We start from the raw sequence: 21,467 nt of genomic DNA, 5'->3' as shown, positions 1-21,467 counted from the left end.
ACAACTTATTTGGTACCGTTTTTTCTTATTTTTTATTTTTTCTTTTCATTTCTTGTTTTGTGTTGTTCTTAAACAACATATTTTTTATTTTCAATTTTATGCATACAAATTTGACTTACCCTATTTTTAAATAATACTATTATTTTTAATCATATTAAAATAATATTTTGAATTTTTATATTCAAAATAACTTAAAAAGGAATTAAATCCTAATTAAGGGTTACTTATGATAATTAAACTCTAATTAAAAAAATTATTCAAAATTTTAAAAAATAATTTGAGGATAAAATATTGTATTTATTTTACCCAAATTAAACCAAAGAAGAGGTTAAAAATATTTATTTATGATTTATTCATGATTTAAGTTTAATTCATGACTTTAAATAATTAAATAAAATATCCCAAAATTTTAAAATACTAAAAAAAAAATATTATGATTATAATTTTTATTATGATTCTAGAAATATGTTTCGTAAAATATTTGGTGAAAAAATAAATTTAAAAGAAATTAAAAATCAATTTTTAATAACTTTTAAATAAAAATAAAATATGATGATCTGGTTTTGCAAAAAATATTTTTAATCTTTGCAGCAGAAATCTAGACATTAGATGATCGCATAGGCTTCATCCAACATAATCAACAAACGAATGTAGAAGAGCCACGCGCGCGCACCCATACTAAATCAACTAATGGGCCAGCTAACACCGGTTAGTCTTCAACGTGAATCGCCAACGGAGCTCGAACGGAACCCCGCATTCCATCAGCCGAAACGAGTTGGCTGAACTCGCGACCTCGTCGGAATCGAGAATCGTCGTCGTGCGATCTTCCAAAAGCTCTACCTTCCTCCACAAACGATCAAATCCGTTGATTTTTTCGACCACGTGCTCCTCTTATCGACGCCAAAGTTTCACCATTATCCTCCACCCTTATCCTGCCCTAGATAAGGTTGCCAGCTGCTGGATAGAACTTTGAATATAAAATCACTGAAGGTCAAATTCGTCTTGAATTGGCTTACCTCAACCGACCTTAGGGAAGTATAAATATTCCCTCACCCTTCCACTACCAAATCATTAAACAATTACTGCTTCTTACAGCTTCAATCGAAGGATTCAAATTTCGGCCAAGAATAGTTTTTGTGAAAGCTGTCTCCAGTGATCCCAACTTCGATCCAAGCTTCAAGAAATCTTTCAACACCTCTCAAGATGTTCTCCATCTGTTGGTATGCTTTAAAATCTTTTGTAGTATGATTTGTGATTTGAAATTTGATTTTTTTTTTCAAAATTCTTAAGTTTGATCGGGTTTGATCTGTTCTTGTGCTTGATTTTTGAATTTCTTTGTTTAGAATCATTCTATATATCATGTATGAACTTTTTGTTGGAAAATCAGATCCAATCACTATAAATCAAAAAATTTAGAAATTTGAGCTTAAAACTATTTTTTTAAATTCCATGTTCTTGAGTTTAATTCGATTTTTTTTGGTTCAATTAGTTGTTATACATGTTTGTTAACATGTTAGAATGAATCTTAAATAACTGTAATCACGTTTTAATCATGTTTGATCAAACTAAAATTTTAAAATTCAAGTTTAAAAACTGAAATTTTGAAATTTTGTGTTCTTGCTTTTAATTTGGATTTGGTGATCCAATTAGTTGTTATACATGTTTTTTAACATGTTAGGATGAATTCCAAGCAAATGTTTCATCACTTTGACCATGTTTGATCAAATAATGTTTTTGAATTTTTTTAAATTTTAATCCAATCTTCAAAAACTATTTTAATGATGTTATGATGTTCTTGTTTTGGTTGTGTTGAAGATATTTATAATTTCAAAGCTAATGGAATAAAAATCAGACCTTGAAATGACCTAATTTTAAAGATTCTAAAATTTGACCTAGAAATGATATTTTAAAATTGATTCTTGTAAGGACTTCAAAATCGTGATTTATGTTAGGGTTTTTAGTCTTCATGATCATATGAATTTACTGTAGCTTACGGATCATGATTTTATGATCCCAATAAAAAATTATGGACTTTTAAAATTTTGACCAAAATAAGAACACTCGGTCATAAGGTTTTAGCCTAAGACCGGTGATCCTCGGTCCTATTCTTCAACAGGGACCGAGAGACGAACCCCATGTCAAAACCTAGAACCAAGAAAACACACCTAGAATTGAGAATCCCACGACCGAGTTTTCTGACTCAAGACCGGTGTTCTTTAGTTAGGATTGAGAACCAGGACATGTGTTCTTTAATTAGGACCGAGCATTCCCTTTAGCCTAGAACTGATGTTTCTAACCCTAGGACCGAGCCCTCACTTGACCTAGCACCGGTAAACTTGATCCTAACCTTAGACGTAGGACCGATGTTTCTAACCCTAGAACCGAGCTCTCACTTGACCTAGGACCGGTAAACTTAACCCTAACCCTAGACCTAGTACCAATGTTTCTAACCCTAGGATTGAGCCCTCACTTAGCCCAGGACCGATAAACCTAACCCTAGACCTAGGACCAATAGCTACCTAACCCTAGGACCGACCACTTAAACCGATAGACTTGACTTGAGACCGAGCCTCACATGTCCACGACCAAGTCACTCGAGTTTGGGACCGAGCCTCCCAAGCCTAGGACCAAGCTCTCCAGTCCCTTGACCCATGCGACCGAGCCTTGTCCGAACCACCCCGGTCTTAACCGAGCCTAGATCGGCCAAACTGAACCTAGACCATATGACTCCGGTCCTAAGGCCTGTTTGGTTCTATTTTTCAAAATCTAAAATTATTTTTGCAATTTTGGAACTCGAACTCATTTTAAAATAATCTCAAAAGGTTAGAAAATGATATTATTTTATATTTTCATGATATTTCCTAAACCAATGTTTTGGATAATGCCTCGTTTGGAATTTATTTTTTTAATTTTAACATTCTCTTATGATATTTTCAGGGTTTGTTAAATCTGAATACCAACGCAACAACAATAGGTACACACCCTTTTCAAATAATTTTGTACAATTATTTAAAGTTCATCCTTACTTAGGACCCCTGGACTACTAATTAAAGGTAATAAATGCTATAATTAGATTTATGAAAGCCAAACTTTTTTTTTTATTTTAAAAGAATTTTGGTAAACCGTCCTTAGGCGGAGGCGGAAGACATAGTGTGAAACCCTTCCTGAGTGTAAATAAACAAAGAACCACCATTTTTTCAGAAACTCTGGTATAAATATGTTTGTACACGTATGTGACGTATCATTTTATTAGTTTTCATAAAATCTCTTGGCGACTCTGATTTTCTAATAAATAAACTTTTTAAATTAGTTATGTTTAATTAATTTAAACCGGCTCTAGCTAAATTGTTATTTAGCCTTCCAGATTATTAAAATTTGAATAATTGATTAATTATTTTTACATAATTAATATCTTACCGTTCTAAGTATTTTCAAAATCTTTTAAAAATTAAATGTTTCATTTTAAAAGATGTCTGACACGCAAACTATGGTTGAAATGCATCGAACCTCGAGTTATCCTCTAATATAATATTTTCCCGTATTGTCACGTGTCCGCGACACGTGCTAAGCTATAGATCAAGAGGTAGTAGATAGATTCGGGATGTTACATCATTATACATGAACCTTTTAAATATATATATATATATATATATATATCAAAATATTTTTTATTTAATATATTCTCTATTTTATATCTCAACTATTTAGATTTATAGTGTACTTCACAAATTAACTTTTTGTTTCATTATTCCTAAAATAATATAGTTTATTATTTAAACTCACTTACCTTATTTGTTTTTATATTTTATTAATATTATATCTTATTATTAAATATATTCTAAATTTAAATTATTGTTTTTAAATATTTATTATATTATTAATGTTTACTTAAAATATTTTAATAACCTACTTTGATTATTATTTTTTAAACTAACTTAGTTTATATTAAAATTAAAATTAAAATAATTTATAACTTATTAGTAAATATATTTTAAATTTAATTCCTTATATTTTTATATGAATATTTACATAATTAAATTATTATTTTTCTATAATATAATTATTATATTAACTTTAATTATATTTAATTTCTATCTTTTATATTTTTATATGTTAATATTTGTAAATTTTAAATATAATTTAAATTTTTAAATGTTATATTAAGTTATATTCATATTATTAAAATAATAACTTTGTGGAAAAAAAATAAACTTGTGAAAGCCAACTTATTCTAATTAAAATTGATAACTTAGACCTACTATAAAATAAGATATTTGTAATAATTTTTTATTAATTATTAAGTTATTATAATTATTAAAATATTTTAAATTAATTATGTATTAAGTAATGTTTATAAAAATATTAAGTAATAATAACATTTATTATATTATACTATTCATATAGCAAGTTCGTAAATTATTTTAAAATAACTTGATTGTAATTTTATTAATTATTAAGTTAATGTATTATAATTATTAAAATATTTTAAATTAATTATATATTAAATCAATATATTTAAAATATTAAGATGTTATTATTTATTATATTATATTATATTATATAAAAATAATAATTTAAATAAAAAAATTAAAAAATTAAAAAAATTAAATTTAGAATATACTTAATAATAAGATAATATTAATAAAAATATAAAAAAAAATAGTGTAAATGAGTTTGAAGAATGAACTAGGTTATTTTGTGAATTATTCAGGTTAGTTTGAAAAACCACCATATTTATATGATAAAATGGTATAAACTTTACAGAATTATTATTTTTTAAAATAAAGTAAGACAAAGATTTAACATAAAATTTAGATTAATAAAATCCAAGATCAAACAAGCTCTTAGTGTCTAAAATGTTTCAAATAAGACATACCCATGTCCCTGAAATTATTCCTATTGTTCAATTTGATCTAAAAGAGTTTGGACATTGCATTTGAATATCTCATTGGTAAAAGTCTAAGTAAGGGAATTAGTATGTTCTATTCTCAATTAAGTACCTAAATTTAGAAAAGAGGTCATCACAGTTGGTTGTTTATGGATCCAACATGTGATTATAAAAAAATATTAATAAAATGGAAATGTAGTTTGGTCCACTAATTTATTTATATTTAATGTGGGGTATGTAAAATAATAGTATATTGATCCCTAAACTTATTTATAATGTAAACTAAGACCCCTAAGCATTGGATGCACTAAAATAAATTAGACCTTTGGACTTTTAACTTGTTAATACTATTGAAGTGAAATGAGAAAAATGTATTCCATATTATTTTTTACTTTTCTGTTAATACCATTGATCAATTGGAGCAAGCAATGAAACTGTAATCCTTTTTATTTTGTTTTTAAGCTAGTTTTTATATAATATTGAAAACTATACTTTTTTTTTATTATTATTATTAGAGAAATCCTCTTTAACTTGAGACATTTTAAATAAGAATAAAATTCATAACTTTTAATTTCTTAAAAATTATTTTTGACACATAAACTAGTTTGGGGTTAATATATATATATATATTTTGAAAATAGTTTCAAATTTTTTTGACTATGAAAATGTTATCCAGTTGATTCGGATTAAACCTAAACTCTCGATTTCTTAGTACCAAAATTCAAACTCTTACGTTTTAATCATATTAATAATTCTACATTACGAGTTTTAAGGAATTTTAAAACTAAATATCATCAAAGTCTTATTCTTGGTTATTATTAATGTGTATCTAGTTTATCATTCATATTATCAAATTATTAATTAAAAGTATCAAAATATTTTTTTACTTTTATAATCTAAGAAATAACTTTTGAATAACCTAAATAGAAATTCATTTTTCTGTTTACAAAACATGTCTATTTGTTATAGTGTCTACCTAACTATATCATAAACCTAACAACCTCACTTTTGTATATTAAATAGTGTATTTTATTTGTTTTATTGATTATACTATTATTCCAACCAATCACATTTCTTCTTTGTTGCCCAATTTTTTTATTACTTATTTAAAAGAAGTTTAATTAAAATAATAAATATACCTCTATGAAATATGGATAACTTTATTTAGATAGAATGGGTTTTGGAACATTTAAGTCTGTTAAAAAATACGGAACGTACCACTGGGTAATAGGGTTTAATAATTTAAAATTTAGAAAATTTGGTAAAAGTAAAATGATATTTTAAATAGAAGAATGAAGTGACTGAAAAAATTGAAATGATAAAAAAAAAGAAAAAAAAAACCAATTTAATCTAAAATAAACCAAATAGAAGGTTATGTGAAATGAATTTACAAGGGGTAACTTCTCATCAAGATGCGCTCAAGGTGATCCGAACCTATAGGTTAAACAAAAGTAAAAAGGTTAATGGTAATTTATAAGTTGAAGAATTAGAATTTTATTCTAATGACGATTTTGCCCCCGAGGCTGTGCAACTAATAGTTATGGACTTTTGTTTGAGGTTTTTTATTAGGTCACATATGTTTGGGCTTTTGGTAAAGTGAAAATATTTAAAAGCCCAATTCAAGTTTTTTCTTTAGCAATTTGAATCTTCTAATGGTTGTTCAAATTGATGTTGAGAATTGAGATCACAACCTAATTAAAGAAAATAGGATTAAGGAAAGTCAACTTTTCTAAAATGTCCCATTCACGGTGGATCAGAAAGTAGTATTAAGGAAAGTCACTCTCATTATAAGTCAATAATAATATGAACACAATTTGTTTTTAATAAATAAAGTAGTATAAGTTTGCGTGTTTATTATAATCGATTAAGTACAAGAACACAATTATTTACTTTGACCAAAAACTCATACAAATACTTTAAAGACACAATTAATGAAACAAAAGAAAGATACAATCACAAACCCAATTATGAAAGATACAAACTATAAACTTTACCTACTGAAAATAGTTTAAACCTTTTAAAGTTTTTTTTTTTTTAATATTCAATCTATAAATTCTTATATAAACTTAAGATAGTTATTAATTTTGCAATATCTTGATCTAAAGTTATTAATTGTGTTGAATTTTTTATTCATTTAATATAAGAAAACTATTATTATCTTACCATAATGACATTCACTTCAATTTAAGACATTCTTAGTAAAAATTGAACTCGTGATATTTGATCTCTTAGAAATAATATTGAATTGAAAAAATTAAATATTTAAAATTGAAAAGGAAAAAAAAAATTAGAAGTATTAAGAGGCAGGCGCCGGCTCTGGGGTAAGTCCGGCAAGCCTTCGGACTAGGGCAACCTATTTGTTAAAAATATCAAAATGTTTAGATATATTTATTGCAATTTTAAATATAAATGGTAGTAGCTTTGTGGTTCAAGCTATACATTTAAAGTTTCAATGTGGTTATGGGTTAAGTCTCACTAAAAATGAATTTTTTTTTATCGATTTTTAAAACTAGACTTATGGGCAAAAAAAAATATATCGAACTTTTTCTACCGAGGCTAGGGAAGCTCAAATCTCGGGGCCTGCTATGTTAAGAGGTTGACCGATACCTTTCCCACTTTCATCTTATTTAAAAAAAATTCTCCCTTCATAATGAAAGTCGTCTTTCTATAATGTTAATTAATTAATATAATATAATATTATAGACATATTCTTGATTAGAAATTTATTAGGCATGCAAATAGAACCGGACATCAAAATTGGCATTAACTGATTTCCTCTTCCTCCTCTTTTGTGGACAATTCCTACCATTTCATATAGAAAAAAAATACATTAATTTAGAAATATTTTCTATATTATTTAGTACCATTCAACACCTCCCAAAATAAAGGTGTTCAAAAAAGATGGTAGTTTAATTTTCTCAAAACTCCGAATTTAAATCTTCTGGTACTGATTTAATATGTCCCCTCACAGAGAAAGGGCAAGTAAATATATATCTTTTTTTAAATATTAAAAACAGAACCAGTGAATAGATAAAACAAGATATTTATTGATTATTCCTTATAAAATTATAATATAATAAAAATGTATATACTGTCATATATATATAAAAAAAAGTTATCAAACTTATAAAATCTTATCTAACTTATCTATATATAAAATCTTGGCAAATATCAAACTTATCTAATTGGCATTCAAAATAGATTAGTGTTGTGATTGAAGAATTTCTTTTTATAATATACAAATTAAAATATTAAAGTTTGTAAGTTTTTTTAAATAACATTTAATTAGTTGAATATTCAATTTTTATTTATTTCAAGTGTGAGAATAAATATGTAAATGAATTAAAAATATAGATTTTATTATTATTTTGATTTGTTCATATAAGATGTTTTTTTAGTTTTTAATTTGTTAAGCAATTCCATTGTTTTTATACCAAGCTTTTTTTTTTTCAGTTATTGATATTCACATTTATTTAATACATAAATTGTATTCAAACAATTAATATTTCTTATAAAGTTTATTTATGTTTTTTATTTAATAAAAAATAATTGTTTGAAATTGTTATTGTGTTTGTATTTATATACATGATTTTATTTGATTAGGTATTTTTAAATAATTTACTAATATGTCATTGGTGAATTATATAGGTATATGGTTAGATATTAAAAAAAAATTAAATCGAGTCAATATTTGATATATTTAATTGGTTCAAAAGGGTTGAAGGTAAGATATTAATAAAGTAAACATACATAATCTAACAATTTTAAATTTACCAAAAAAATCAATCCAACATTGATGGCTACGGAGTTGCAGATCAGATCTTCTGCTACCGAATTGGGTGTTCCCCTGTTGCGGACCAATCAAAACTCAGCATTATTATTATATTAATAAATTAAAATTGGGTTGAAAGGAAGAAAGAGAACCCGGAACCCGTATTTTATTCTGGGTTCAGCAGAAACAGAAATGAGTGAAGCTTCCTTCGCTTCACTCTGTTTTACATGACATTTGAAGAGACAGTCTACACTGTTTTACATAAGGTTGTCCATGTAAAACTGATTGATATATATTCACTCAGGTGAATATAAAATACATTCATATAAAAACAGTTTATATGATAGAAGTGAAGCAAACTTCACTTGATATTAAATTTGTAAGATATTTAAATAAATTTACTTTAATTATTTTATATGATTATATATTAAATATATATATATATATATATATATATAAACATATTCAAATTTCTTTTGTAATATATTTAAATAAATTTGTAAAACAAAATATTTTAAAATTTATTTGTAAGATATTTTTAAAAAAAATATTTAAATTATTTTATATTTTATATAATTATATATTAAATATATGTAAATGTTCATGTAAAACCACTAATACATTTATGTAAAAACATTTATACGTTAATGTAAAAGCATTTATGCATTAATTTAAGTCTGCAAAAAATATAAAAAAAAACAAGCGCTACTAGGTGAAGCTAGCTTCACCTGAGTATTTACAGCGCTCAAATGAGTGAAACAAGCACTACCAGGTGAAGCTTGCTTCACTCAATATTTACAGCGCTGATAGAAGTGAAACAAACTTCACTTGATATTTACATTTTTAAGATATTTAAATTAGTTTATTTTAATTATTTTATATGATTATATATTAAATATATATATATAACAATATATTCAAAAAAATTTGTAATATATTTAAATAAATTTGTAAAACAAAATATTTTTAAATTTATTTGTAAGATATTTAAAAAAAAATATTTAAATTATTTTATATTTTATATAATTATATATTAAATATATATAAATGTTCAATGTAAAACCATTAACACATTTATGTAAAAATATTTATATGTTCATGTAAAAACATTTATGTCTTCATGTAAGTCTGCAATAGAATAAAAAAAACAAGCTCTACTAGGTGAAGCTTGCTTCACCTGAGTATTTGCAGCGCTCAAATGAGTGAAACAAGCACCACCAGGTGAAGCTTGCTTCACTCAATATTTACAGCACTGATAGAAGTGAACTAAACTTCACTTGATATTTACATTTGTAAGATATTTAAATTAATTTATTTTAATTATTTTATATGATTATAATATATATATATATATATAACATGTTCAAAAATTTTTGTAATATATTTAAATAAATTTGTAAAACAAAATATTTTTAAATTTATTTGTAAGATATTTAAAAAAATTATTTAAATTATTTAAATTATTTTATATTTTATATAATTATATATTAAATATATATATAAACGTTCATGTAAAATCATTAATACATTTATGTAAAAACATTTATATGTTCATGTAAAAGCATTTATACCTTCATGTAAGTCTGCAAAAAAAATAAATAAATAAGCACTACCAGGTGAAGCTTGCTTCACCTGGGGATTTACAGTGCTTAAATGAGTGAAACAAGCACTACCAGGTGAAGATTGCTTCACTCAATATTTACAACACTGATATAAGTGAAGTAAACTTCACTTGATATTTACATTTGTAAGATATTTAAATTAATTTATTTTAATTATTTTATATGATTATATAATAAATATATATATATATATATATATATAACATTTTCAAAAAAATTTGTAATATATTTAAATAAATTTGTATAACAAAATATTTTTAAATTTATTTGTAAGATATTTTTTAAAAAAATATTTAAATTATTTTATATTTTATATAATTATATATTAAATATATGTAAATGTTCATGTAAAACCACTAAAACATTTATGTAAAAACATTTATACGTTCATGTAAAAACATTTATGTCTTCATGTAAATCTGCAAAAGAATAAAAAAACAAGTGCTACCAGGTAAAGCTAGCTTCACCTGGGTATTTAAAGCGCTCAAATTAGTGAAACAAGCACTATCAGGTGAAGATTGCTTCACTCAATATTTACAGCGTTGATAGAAGTGAAGCAAACTTCACTTCTTGATATTAAATTTGTAAGATATTTAAATGAATTTACTTTAATTATTTTATATGATTATATATTAAATATATAAAAATATGTTCAAATTTTTTTGTAATATATTTAAATAAATTTGTAAAACAAAATATTTTAAAATTTATTTGTAAGATATTTTAAAAAAAAAATATTTAAATTATTTTATATTTTATATAATTATATATTAAATATATGTAAATGTTCATGTAAAACCACTAACACATTTATGTAAAAACATTTATACGTTAATGTAAAAGCATTTATGCCTTCATTTAAGTCTGCAAAAAATATATATAAAAAAAAACAAGCGCTATCAGGTGAAGCTAGCTTCACCTGGGTATTTACAGCGCTCAAATGAGTGAAACAAACACTACCAAGTGAAGCTTGCTTCACTCAATATTTACAGCGTTGATAGAAGTGAAGCAATTCCCATTTAAGCGCTGTAAATACCCAGGTGAAGCTAGCTTCACCTGATAACGCTTGTTTTTTTATTCTTTTGCAGATTTACATGAAGGCATAAATGCTTTTATATGAACGTATAAATGTTTTTACATAAATGTGTTAGTGGTTTTACATGAACATTTACATATATTTAATATATAATTATATAAAATATAAAATAATTTAAATATATTTTTTTTAAATATCTTACAAATAAATTTTAAAATATTTTGTTTTATAAATTTTTTTAAATATATTACAAAAAAAAATTGAACATGTTGTTTTATATATATATATATATATTTAATATATAATCATATAAAATAATTAAAGTAAATTCATTTAAATATCTTACAAATTTAATATCAAGTGAAGTTTATTTCACTTCTATCAGTGCTGTAAATATTGAGTGAAACAATCTTCACCTGGTAGTGCTTGTTTCACTCATTTGAGCACTGTATATCCCTAGGTGAAGCAAGCTTCACCTGGTAGTGCTTGTTTTTTTTTTTTTTTTGCAGACTTACATTAATGTATAAATGCTTTTACATGAATATATAAATGTTTTTACATAGATGTGTTAATGATTTTACATGAACATTTATATATATTTAATATATAATTATATAAAAATATAAAATAATTTAAATGATTTTTTTAAATATCTTACAAATAAATTTAAAAATATTTTGTTTTATAAATTTATTTAAATATATTACAAAAAATTTTGAAAATGTTATATATATATATATATTTATTATATAATCATATAAAATAATTAAAATAAATTAATTTAAATATCTTACAAATGTAAATATCAAGTGAAGTTTACTTCACTTCTATCAGTGCTGTAAATATTGAGTGAAGCAAACTTCACCTGGTGATGCTTGTTTCACTCATTTGAGCGCTGTAAATACCCAGGTGAAGCAAACTTCACCTGGTAGCGCTTGTTTTTTTATTTTATTGCAGACTTACATGAAGACATAAATGCTTTTACATGAACATATAAACATTTTTACATAAATGTGTTAATGGTTTTACATGAACATTTATATATATTTAATATATAATTATATAAAATATAAAATAATTTAAATAATTTTTTTTAAATATCTTACAAATAAATTTAAAAATATTTTGTTTTACAAATTTATTTAAATATATTACAAAAAAAATTTGAATATATTGTTATATATATATATATTTAATATATAACCATATAAAATAATTAAAATAAACTAATTTAAATATCTTACAAATGTAAATATTGAGTGAAGTAAGCTTCACCTGGTAGTGCTTGTTTCACTCATTTGAGCGCTGTAAATACCCATGTGAAGCTAGCTTCACCTGGTAGCGCTTGTTTTTTTTTATATATTTTTTGCAGACTTAAATGAAGGCATAAATGCTTTTACACTAACGTATAAATGTTTTTACATAAATGTGTTAGTGGTTTTACATGAACATTTACATATATTTAAATAAAACAATTTAAATATTTTTTTAAAAATATCTTACAAATAAATTTTAAAATATTTTGTTTTACAAATTTATTTAAATATATTAAAAAAAAATTTGAACATGTTTTTTTTATATATATATATATATTTAATATATAATCATATAAAATAATTAAAGTAAATTCATTTAAATATCTTACAAATTTAATATCAAGTGAGTTTGCTTCACTTCTATCATATAAACTGTTTTTACATGAATGTATTTTATATTCACCTCAGTGAATATATATCAATCAGTTTTACATGGACAACTTTATGTAAAACAGTGTAGACTATCTCTTCAATGGTCATGTAAAATAGAGTGAAGCGAAGGAAGTTTCACTCATTTCTGTTTCTGCTGAACCCGGAATAAAATACGGGTTCCGGGTTCTCTTTCTTCCCTTTCAACCCAATTTTAATTTATTAATATAATAATAATGCTGAGTTTTGATTGGTTCGCAACAGGGGAACACCCAATTCGGTAGCAGAAGATCTTATATGCGGAGTTGTGGGTTTTATTTTTACGCGGAACCTATTTAAATATTAATTAAAATATTAATTTTTAAATATTTATAAATCAATTTTTAGGTAAATTATTATTTTAAAACTATTTATTGAAGGATAAAAATCTTATAACATACCCTTCTCTTAAATCTCGTAAAAAATATGAGAAATCGAAACTATATATTTGATTAATTTTATTTTAAAATAATTTTAAAAAATTAATTTTAAATGGTCAGGGTACCCACTAAAATTTTATCTAACTAATTTATAAATTTTAAAATAATTATTTTAAATAAATAAAATAAAAATAATTAAAATTAAGGCCAAAAGCACTATTAAATAAATTAATGAATTAATTATTATAATAATTAAACTCCAATTAATTAAAATAATGGCCAAGTAAAATAAATAAAATAATTTTTGATAAATGATATATTCATTTTATCTTAAATTAATTTTAAAGGTGTCAAGAGAATTTGAAATAAATACGATAAAGGCTTTATAACACAGCGGAAGGATAAATGTTGTACCCATTTTATCCCAAATAAATTATTATAAAACTCTAAAAATATAAAAAATATATATATTAATATAAATAAGCAAAATAAATGTTAAATTTATTAAAACTATTTTGTAGGTTGAAAATAAAGACAAAATGATGAAAGAAAAATTAATTTTAAACAAGCCCTAAAATTGAGAATGGAGCGTGATCTGCTATGGACGAAATCAAGAAGATTCTTTTCTTTGCAGCAAATCCTACAACCATAGGATGAGCATTGAAAACTCATCCAACGCACAAGATCCAGCCACGTCACCAGTCGCAACGGAAGAGACGTGCGTTCGTGAATCAGCAAATTGACTAGCGCGACTCAATGTAGTGAGCCCAAATGCAATGGAACGCCCGAGCATTCACATTTTAGCCTGAAATGACGTCGTTTTGCTTTTGGTTTGTCTTCTTCCTCGCGACGAACAACCATAATGATTGACCGAAACTTTGAATTTTTTTAAAGTGGAACTTGTCCGATGCTCAACCAAAACGGCTGATTTGAAAGCTGAAATGATCACCCTACCACAATGATCATTTCACATACAACCCTAGGTTTCATGTCACCTACGTCGAGCAACTAGATGAAGAACAGACAAAACGTCATTAATGACTTTTGACTGAAATTTGATCCACTTGGTCGATCAACCGACAATGTGAAGTTATAAATAACTTCCTCTTGGTAAACCGAATGCAATGAATCCAATCTAAAGTCCTCAATCAATCTCAAGTAAAATCTATCAATAAATTTTTTCAAGCTTTTCTTGAAAATTTTAAATCTTTATACAAGTCTGTAAAGCTCGGATCTGGGCATTCATAAAAACTTCTAAAAGAGTTCAGGAGTGTTCACTAACTCACAATAAACTTCCAATCATAATGTAATTCGATTTACAAGTTTAAATTAAAATTATTACATTTCAGTTCGACCAGTTTCATGTATTGCTTAATTGTTCGATTTCTTGATTAGAAAACGATCTTAAGATATTTTTAAGAAATTACATCGAAACTAATTTGAATCAATCGATCCTAATCAAGAATACCCAAATTTGAACAACAACCCAAAAACCTTCCTAACACATTTCTAAGGATGTTAGGAGTATATTCAGGCTGATTCCAAGCAATCCCAATCATGTTTGATCAATGACTAATTTTTTTATAAAAATAAAAATTCAGTTATTAAATTGGTCAAAATGAACATACAATATTGATGTTTTGGTTTTATTAATCGTATAGATATTTGTCAACACCTTACACTTCATCAAACCTTAAAAATCAAAACCCGTTTTTCCTCCAAAAAAATGTTTGAATTGAATGGAACATCATCCTGATCGAATGATACATCGGACGATGTTATAAATGATCTTTGGGACTAGGAGAAGCTCCCCATACCTTTGGATAGAAGGATTAGGGCCATAGTCGAAATCATCAAACTTGTAGTTTAATGTTCTTGACGACCGATCAAGGGCTTGACTTGTGTTCGATTTTCGACCGAGAAAATTGAACACCCCTGCACCCAATTGAGGTCTAGCCTAAGACCGAGAGCTCTTCGCACCTCGATCAAGGAAATGTAGCATAGGACCGAGAGCTCCTCGCACCCCGACCAAGGAATCTCGCACCCGATCAAGGATCCTTAGCCCAAGATCGAGAGCCTCCTACACCTCAGCCGAGGGTTTCCTACACCCGACCGAGAGCTTCCTGCACCTCGAACGAGTGTCTTTCACACCCAACCAAGAGGTCTCGACCAAAGACCGAGGGTTTTAGCCCCAGACTAAGGGATCGACACCCTAGAAGAAAAGAATCGGTCCTAGGATATGTTTGGATGGAATTTTAATTTTTTTCATTTGGAGCCCCAAGTAATTTTCTAAAAATCCAAAAAAATGGAAAACACTTTCAAAACAATTTTAGAATATTTCCATAAAAAGTATATTGATAAGGACCTGTTTGAGATTTAATTTTAGAACTTAATACTTTTAAACTGATATTTTTCAAGTATTTTCCTCAACAACCATTGACATCAATCGCATGTACCAGCATTTTAAATATTATTCTATAATTTTAAATTCAAGCAAAACATGATCATGTTTAGGACTTGAAAAATAATTGGTTAAATAAATCGTAATAAAATCAAATTTTAAAAAGTCAAGATTTTATAAAATAGAGATCATTCTTTATCGAGTATGGAGGATATAGTGCGAAAGTCATTTCTCGAGTATCACCAAACACCGAATTCAAAAAAATCTATAGTTAAACATACGTTTGTATACGTATACAAAACATTTTATTAATTTAAAATTAAAAATCAATTGACGACTCTTTCATCAAATAAATAATAATGAAAGTTTATCTCTAATTAATTTAAATACATATTTCTCTTAATCAAATTATGATTTGATTATCCTAAATCTAAAATATTGTTTAAAATTTGATAAAAAAATAATTATTGTTGTAATTAATTTCAAAATGTCGGGACATATTTTTATAAATATTTTTAAATAATGTTATATTAAAAAGATTCTCGACAGGCAAATCGAGATTGAAATTTTTCGAACCGTGAGTTTTTCCGGGATATAGGGATTTCCGAGTAAGTCTATGTATTTTTAGACTCTCCATTTGATTTTTTACAAATCAATAAAATATTTTACGTATATAAACGTAATTTTTAGAATTTTTTTTGAATTCGATGTTTGGTGACACTAAAAAAAGAACTTGCACGCTATGTCATCTATGCCTGTTAAAGAACGATTTTTTACTTAACCAAATTTTAGCTTGTGTCTGTCTAAACATGCATTTAAATTTGACATTTTAATTTTAAATATTATATAAATGTCGATATGTGCTATTGATGTAGAGAATTGTGGAAATGTTACTTAAAAAATATCAATTAAATGAGTTAGATTTAAAAATAAATCCAAACGAGTATTTAACAATTTTTTTTGTAAATGTTCTAAAACTATTTTAAAGGCATTTTTATATTTTTTCGAATTTTTAAAAATAGTTTGAAGCCTTTAAGATACGAAAAGGGTTTAAAATTAAAAAAATCAAAACAAACAGGCCTAAGGAGCTCTTGAAATGGGCGCGGAGTGGACCGTCGGTTCGCCGGGTGTAGTTCGGGATCGATCTAGGCCGGCTTGGACGTGGTCTGGGCCGAAGTGAAGTCGATTTATCCTTTGGTCAAGGTAGAGCGAGCGCACGCTAGCGGGCCAAACAAGGCGTGGGATGACTCAAGCGTAGGGGAGCTGAGTTTTGGCCGAGTTCAACTTCGTCTTCAACCTCCAACAAGGTTTTCGTATTTTACTAGGATTCTCTAATCGAGAATCTAAAGACATGAGGAGTTTTGTCTCCCAATTTAGAACATGTTTGACGTACTCCCGAGTCGTCATTCAACTAACAAGGACCTCAATGAAGCCCCGACATAAATTACTATTTTCAATCGAAAATTTTGATTTAGATTTTTAGCTTAAAGTTTAAATGAATTTAACAACTCCAAAATCAAGGCTTTGTATGAAAATTTTAAATTCGTTCAAACATGCCTCAAATACTTCATGGTAAGTACTTTCAATATGATTTATAAATAATTGGATAGCTTATTGGATCTCCATTCTTGAGCCCAAAGCTCAAGAATATATATTAATGTTTTTTTAATTTTAAAATTAAAATTGAGTTTTTTCGATTTGGGTTGATTGATTCAAATCGTTTCGGTGAAAGTTTGCAAATAATCTTAGGATTAAATTAAAATCAATAAATTGGATGTTCGTGCGTTATTGAAGAACATATAAACCGAAATATAAAAAAAAATCAAGTTTTGTTCATAACATTGATTACAACATTAATGATAACTTATAATGAGTTCGAGAGCACTCCTAAACTCTTGTTGAAGTTTTGAATGAACTAAAATTGAGCTTAAAAGCTCTATACAAGGTTTCTAAAAAGACTTGAAAATTTTAATGACGGATCTCGATAGAGATTGATTGATGATTTAGGATCTAGCTTTTGTTGTTTGTCTTTAATGGGACATTCCTTTTATAGCCAGTTCTATTGAGTTTTGCAACAGGAAAACTACGGATCTTCTTAGAAATCAAACCTGTAACAAATCAGTTTCAAAATTGTTTATCACGAACAACAGATTTACCAAAAACTGAAATAGCACAAAATAAACGACAACACAATATATGTGGTTCGGTCAAAATCGACCTACGTCCAGGGAGGGATAAGTTTCACTAAATCAAATAAATGTCAATAGTAGAAACTTAAATGCCATACTCTCAAATGAAAGAAGTGATTACACTAGGAATGATTGGACTACTCCACAATCAAAAGCTCCCCCAATCTTTCTCACTGGATCAACCAAAGAATAAGAAGGAATCTAGAAAACCCTAAATCTGTTCACTCTCTCTCAACATTACTATGTTATGAGAAAAATACCCCAAAAAAGTATTTATACTCTAACCCGTTTTCATACAGAAAACCCTGACCCGTTTACCCGAAATTTAAAACCCGCCCGCAATGGCAAGGAACACCTCAACAATTCTCCCCCTTCCGAGCCATGGGAGAATGTTTCTATAAACATTCATCATCGTGACGCTCCTGCCAGAACCATTCCGGCTTTGGCACAACATATCTCATGCTTGCCTCTTGGCAAACCCTTTTTCATCATATCTGACCCGTTCTCATATGTATGCACTTTCTCCAAGTATAACTCTTTCTTCTCGAGCACTTCACGGATCCAATGGTACCTTCTTTGAATGTGTTTGAATGTGAATGGAAACTTGGATTCTTGCTCACATGTATAGCACTTTGTGAGTCACTAAACACCACAATCATGTCTTGTGCAATGCCTATTTCTTTCAACAATTCTTTCATCCATCTCATTTCCTTACAACATTCACTAATGACAATATATTCAGCTTCTGTAGTAGACCAAGTAACCCATTTTTGTAGACGAGACTGCCATGATACAACTCCTCCAAAAGTAAACAAATATCCTAAAGTTGATCTCATTGTGTCAATATCACCACTCAATCTGAATTAGAAAACCATTTAACATGTAGCTTTCTAGTACCATAACACAAAGTGTATTTGGAGGTCCCTCGAAAATATCTCATTAGCCACTTAACCGCTTCCCAATGTGCCTTACCGAGATTTGAAAGGAAGCGACTAAGTACTCCAACCGCATGAGCTATATTCGGTCTTGTACAGACCATCGCATACATCAGACTGCCTATTGCTGAAGCATATGAAACACTGCACATTTCTTGTCTTTCCTCTTCATCCTTGGGAGACATTGTCTTGTTTATTTTCAAGTGTGTAGCCAATGGACAAGCAATTGTCTTTGCCTTGTCCATACAGAATTGTTTTAGAATCTTCTCAATATATCTCTCTTGAGACAGCCATAGCATTTTCTTCACCCGATCACGAATGACCTGCATTCCAAGAATTTGTCTTGTTTGACCCAAGTCTTTCATCTCAAAAGACTTAGAGCCAAATCTTTTTTCAACTTGGCAATATTGAACTTGTTTTTCCCAACAATCAGCATGTCATCAACATATAGGAGAAGTATAATAAAATCATTAGATGCAAACTTTTGCACAAAGACGCGGTGATTTATAGACGTCTTCATGTACCCATAGATAGTCATGAACGAATCAAACTTAAGATACCATTGCCTTGGTGCTTGCTTCAAACCGTACAGACTTTTGACAAGTTTGCACACATTGCTTTCCTCACATTTCTTATTGTAACCTTCAGGTTGCTCCATATAAACATCTTCATCCAAATCACCATGGAGAAATGCAGTCTTGACATCAAGCTGTTCAACCTCAAGATCCATACAAGCAGTTAGATCTAACACCACTCGGATAGAAGCCATCTTCACTACCGGTGAGAAAATATCATCATAATCGATTCCATGCCCCTGGACAAAACCTTTAAAAACCAGCCTAGCCTTGTATTTTGGCTTGCTATCATCACCTTCTTGCTTGATCTTGTACACTCATTTATTTTGTAATACTTTTATGTTCTTTGGTCTTTCAATCAGTTCATATGTGCCATTTTCAGCAATGACTTCATCTTTTCATCCATAGCAGCTAGCCATTCTTCCTTATGAGCATCCTCAAGAGCCTTCTTATAGAATATAGGCTCCCCACAATCAGTTAGAAGAACATACTCTATAGTAGGGTACTTAGAACTTGATATTTTCTCCTTAGTAGATCTCCTAAGTACCTCTATTTGTTAATTCTGTTGATTTCCATCTTCTTGTTGAACTTCAAAATTAGCCTCAATATTATCACCAATATCAGTTTTAGTATCATTTTCATGGCCTACAGCTTGACCCGGAGGAACATCACAATCATTATCTAAGTCTGAAGCTACATGTGGCATTGTCTCCTATACATCATGAGACAGCTCAAAACCTTCTTGTCAACTGGGTCATAACACCTGTATCCCCACTTTTCATCACCATAACTCAAAAATACGCATTGCCTGGTTTGCATCTAGCTTAGACCTCTCATCTTTTGGAACATGCACAAAAGCTCTGCAACCAAAAACACGTAAATAGTCATAATTAACATATTTACCTGATCAAATGCTTTCTCCACACTTATTATTTAATGGCTTGAAGGGAGAACGGTTGATCACATACACGGTTGTGCTCATGGTTTCAGCCCAGAAATGCTTAGCCAACATGGCATGGGAGAGCATACTCCTCATCCGTTCTAACATTGTTCTGTTCATCCTCCCTGCCACTCCATTTTGTTGTGGAGTCTTGGGCACAATCTGTTCATGTCGAATACCTGCTCTTTGCAATAATCATCAAATAAGCCTATGTACTCTCCCCCATTATCTGACCACACCCTAATTAATTTTCTTCCTGTCTCTCTTTCAACCAGCTTGTGAAAGACCTCAAACCTTGATGCAACCTCATCCTTGGACTTTATAGCATAGGCCCAAACCTTCCTAAATGCATCGTCTATGAAGGTTACAAAATAGGAAGCAACACATATGGATTTAATCTTCATAAGACCACAAACATCTGTATGGACCAGTTCAAGGACATTCTTTTTCAGTTCCCCTTTCGACTTACTGAAGGAGACTTTGTTCTTCTTACCCTTCAAGCAATGCTCACAATTGTCAATATGAGTATCCTTGAGATTCGGCAACTCATTCCTCTTGATCAAAACATTCAGCCCATTTTCACTAATGTGACCTAGTCTCTTGTGCCACAACTCAAAGGATGACTCCATCACGATAGAATATGTTGCATCATAGACAATTTTCAAAATTTTCTTGTATAAGGACCAACATTTCTTACCTCGTGCAACAACCAATGAACCCTTGCTTAGATTTTATACTCCACCACAAAAAACATTATGGTAGCCTCCATCATCGAGCTTACCTGCTGAAATTAAATTCATTCTCAAATTAGGAATATGTCTTACATCTCTTAATGTTAGAAAACAACTCATGTTTGTCTCGATTTTAACATCACTAAGACCAACTATCTTGGACACACCACTATTACCTATGCGAACCTCACCATAATCACCAGCTTTGTAGGACTGGAAGTAACCTTTGTGTGGACTAATATGGAACAAGGCACTTGTGTCAACAATCCATGAT

Source organism: Impatiens glandulifera, chromosome 9 (assembly GCF_907164915.1).
Source record: "Impatiens glandulifera chromosome 9, dImpGla2.1, whole genome shotgun sequence".
Classification (NCBI taxonomy): Eukaryota; Viridiplantae; Streptophyta; class Magnoliopsida; order Ericales; family Balsaminaceae; genus Impatiens; species Impatiens glandulifera.
The sequence above is the reverse complement of the archived record's forward strand: the minus strand, read 5'-3'. Positions refer to the sequence as shown.